This window comes from Cupressus sempervirens, chromosome 11 (assembly GCF_028749045.1).
Source record: "Cupressus sempervirens isolate cs-2001-9-10 chromosome 11, ASM2874904v1, whole genome shotgun sequence".
Classification (NCBI taxonomy): Eukaryota; Viridiplantae; Streptophyta; class Pinopsida; order Cupressales; family Cupressaceae; genus Cupressus; species Cupressus sempervirens.
Window position 1 is genome coordinate 512,536,505 of NC_143128.1, and position 4,168 is coordinate 512,540,672.

Here is a 4,168-nt window from a genome sequence, read left to right on the forward strand (position 1 = left end):
AGAGAACAAGCACATATTACAATCTAAACTATGAAACATTAATGATTCTGTGGGTTGAATATGCCGAGGCTATGTGTCCACAACTTATATGATTAGTCGTTTTCTACTTCAGTGCACCATGAAAGACAAGGAGAGATGGCTAAAGGTCTCCAAAGGGAAACAACTAAATGATAAACTATTTTGTTTACATCTAGGCATTCATCTACCAAACCATTGTTTGCAGGCAATGGCAGGACAAACAAAATAGTTTATCCTTTAGCCGTTTCCTCTCCAAAGAGATACCAATTTCGCAAAGGTACCCCGTATGATAAGAATTATGAAATGATTTTGGGACGCCACGAGACACTGAGCATTTCTCAATTGTGAGTACGGAAGCTTGGCCCATTGATTTTGGACAAGCTCAATTGGAATCCAATTTCCATCACTCCTTGTGGAATGTTGTCCAACTCTTTCTTCTTCTCAAATCATGTGCCTTGTCTTTTCACTGTGCTCGCCTCAATATAATCCGTGCCACAGCGGAAAACTAATAATTAAAGAAAGAAGAGCATTTCAAAGATTAAAAACAAAAGTTTGAAGCGACATTGGACTGTAGCGGAGAGTGGAGGACCAATTGTCCCACAATTGCAAAATACGAGGATGACAGTAGGATAACTTTAGGCTCCTTATAAACCCTTTCCTCAACAACAAATTTCAAAGGCATGAGAGTTGTGTTTGAAGAAGAAGGATTTAATGATTTAGTGGGGCTCCCATGCTGCTATTCGTGCTTTTACCGACAAAGGATCCGAGCCAGATTGACTCCTCCAATGCTTCTGTGGGTCATGCGCTCTTTGCTCCAAAATAGGGGATTCGATCCTGCTCTCGGTAATACATTTGCATATTATATTTGTCTTGTAATTAGATCATTATTTAATTTTAGAGTTTTCTCAAGGAGTGGGAGTTGATTTTTGTTTTGGTTTTGTTTTTGTGTTGTTGAAGGTTGGATTGGGAATCAACATCAAGGAATGGGGACCGCCATGAGTACACCTCCCGTTCTCAGAGTTTTAATGGCCTCGTTCAAGGATTTGGATTGTAAGGGTTGCATTAATAGTGTACGGAATTTAGCTAGATACGTCTGGACTAATCTTCACGAAACTACATATTCCTGCTTATCAAAGTATCTGTGTTTTTCTTTTTCGGTTTGTGCCGACGGCCCACGGGTAGTAGGGAATGTGAAATATTAAAAAGTTGACGAACTGTACTTTTTGTGATATCATAATTAAATTTGTATATCCATGCGCTTTTCTTTTTGTAAATTTTTTCAGGTATTTTTTTTAGTGAGGATTGTATATCAATTATTAGTTTATGTATTAGTATTCAAATTATTAGTTCTTGTGGTAAAGGCACTAGACTAAAGTTTTCAACCTCTTTCATTATATTAGTTCATCTATTGAAAATGGTATATTTTTAATTATAATCTTTAGGACTATAGTTTGTAAGATTTAATGAAATTATTTCAAGTCATATATTATTGGTTGAACTATTATTTTTATTGTTGGTCTTTTTCTTTTTCTGTACAAATATTACCTGAAAATTTTGAACATGGCAATTATCATTTTAGTAGATAATTAAACTTGTTTTGTAGACATTCCTTGCATGGAGTGAGGTGTAGACTTTCCAAAGGGTTAGGTATATGAATCTTTGTGCCAACCAAAGAAAAATTTCCATAGAGCGACCTACTCTCTATCATCAAGTGAGATTGTGTGCATTTTTAGGTAAAGATAATTTTCCTTATTCCCTTACGATCACCAAATCAGACACTATGTCAATATTGAAAAATAGTGTAATTCTCTTTGTGGGTTGAGAAGATATTTTTGATAGGCTTGCTTCCTGTGGAGTAGTGGCTTTGACATAGTCAAAATCTCATGTATCTTCTTTTACTCTATTTCTACTATTGGATAACTTCTTATAGGAGATGAAATTATTTTCCAATTTAGCTTTGTTATAAGTTTTGTTAAATAAGGTAAAACCCTAAATCCCATTCTGAATTAAAAGGAAAAGAAGTAGATACAATACCAAAAGCAAGTTATATGGCCAAGGGTGGAAATGTAAGAATAATGATTACTTTAGAATGTAATAGTTGTACCCAAGATAGTGTTGAAAAAATCAACGATTATTTAAAGATATACAACTCAAAAAAAATGTTGTAATACTCCTCATTGATTGGAATTAAAGAAATTTTTTCTTTGTTACAAGGATACCATTCATGGAGAAATAAAAAAATAGATTGAATTTAACATTTCTACCCATAAATATGTATTGAAGATATTTATTTCTTTATCTTTGTATATAAATTAACAAATATGTCACTATCAATTTTTATTTTTGAAATATTTTGAAACAAAATAAATAGTATTTGAAAGGTTCATAAAGCAAACTATGAATAAAATGAAGCCATCTTTTCAAAATGCATATAAACCATATTTTCAAAATAGATCTAGTAAGTTTAGAGATAGATTTAAATTTAGAAGTGGATCTAAGTTTAAAAATAGATCTAAGCCATCTTTTTGCCTGGAGAGAAAATGGGTTATAAAAATATTAGCTTAATTAGTCAATTTATTAGTGAGCAAGGAAAAACACCATCTCAACAAAGGAATTGATTAACATTGGAAAAATAACCCTTAATAGATAGCGCTATTAACCACACTCATATTCTATCTTTGATACACTTTCTTTATTTCCACTGAAAAGTAATTAGAGCCTAGGACTCGTCCACTTAATTCAAGCTGGGATATCTAGCAAAGATAGTGAATATTTTTTCTACTTCTATAAATAAAATGAAAAATTTCATTATCCAAGTCATTCTAAAATTAGTTTTGTACTATCTTTAGTTTCCTAGAGAATTTACTGAAAGATTAGGTATTACTATTTCATAATACACAAATACATTATTAGCATCATAGAGAAGCAATTATGATTTAATACAACTATTTGTGCAAGTGTTCTATGATTTTTAAGAAACTGCCTTTTGTATAAAAATTGTATAAATTTATTATAGGAGAATCCATTAGCATGGGATGTTGCATTAATCTAAGTAATCCACAAACGACAAAAATCTCTCTTCAATCAACTTAATTATATCTCAGTGAATGGAAACTAATGTTTTCATTTTCTATTGGTTAGTAGTCCTAAAATGTTTTGATTGGGCTCCTCAAGAGCCTAATACGAATGCAAGAATATTTTTTTGATAGTTTTCGTGATATGCCCATGTTGAACTCTGGTCATTGAAGTTGATTCTTCATAGAAGACTAATCTCCTTTTTGATCAATCATTTTTCTTTTAAGAATATAAACTATTTTTTCTAATATATAAACATACATATATATGTACATATATGTATGTATGTATGAATGTATGTACATGTGTGTGTGTGTGTGTGTGTGTGTGTGTGTGTGTGTGTGTGTGTAATCATACATATACATGTCCATATGCACACACACATATACATATACATACATACATATAAACATACATAAACATATATAAACATATAAACATACATATAAACATGTAAACATACATACATACATACATACATACATACATACATATACATACACACACACACACACACACACACACACACACACACACACATGTATTTTATTTGCCATTAGTGACAACGCTCATCTCATAGTTCTAATCGAGCACTGAAGACACAGTTCAAACCGAGCATTGAAGACACAATTCAAACCGAGCACTGAAGACACAGTTCAAATCGAGCACTGAAGGCACAGTGTTAACTGAGTGAAGATGCACTTAGTGTTAACCAAGTAAAGATGCACTTAGTGTCAACTGAGTGAAGATGCACTCAATATTGACCGAGTGAGGAAGCACTCAGTGATGACCGAGTGAAGAAGGACTCAGTGATAACCGAGCTCAGGAGGTCAATGAAGAAATTACTTTCTACCAAGTAACACTATATCTACCGAGTCGCCAATGGTTACCGAGTTCTAGGAAACGTTGTATGACTAGTATGAACCGAGCCCCTACCTCTATCGAGTGCATGACAATACCGAGTAATGTAGTGGATGCCGTGTATCAAAAGGTCATCAAGTCTGTCTGAAGAACCCAAGTTTATTTTACTAATTGGCTGACTTAGTTATATTTTGTTTACTTGTGTTTGGCCGAC

The 4,168-nt window shown here is 33.0% G+C and overlaps 1 long non-coding RNA gene across 1 annotated transcript; it reads left to right on the plus strand.

Annotated features, from left to right (window-relative positions):
- Positions 1 to 724: 724 nt before the first annotated feature.
- Positions 725 to 1,292, plus strand: LOC149530609 (uncharacterized). The gene is made up of 2 exons (XR_016358569.1): positions 725 to 861; positions 976 to 1,292. It is a non-coding gene; the product is annotated as an uncharacterized LOC149530609 (long non-coding RNA).
- Positions 1,293 to 4,168: the final 2,876 nt, after the last annotated feature.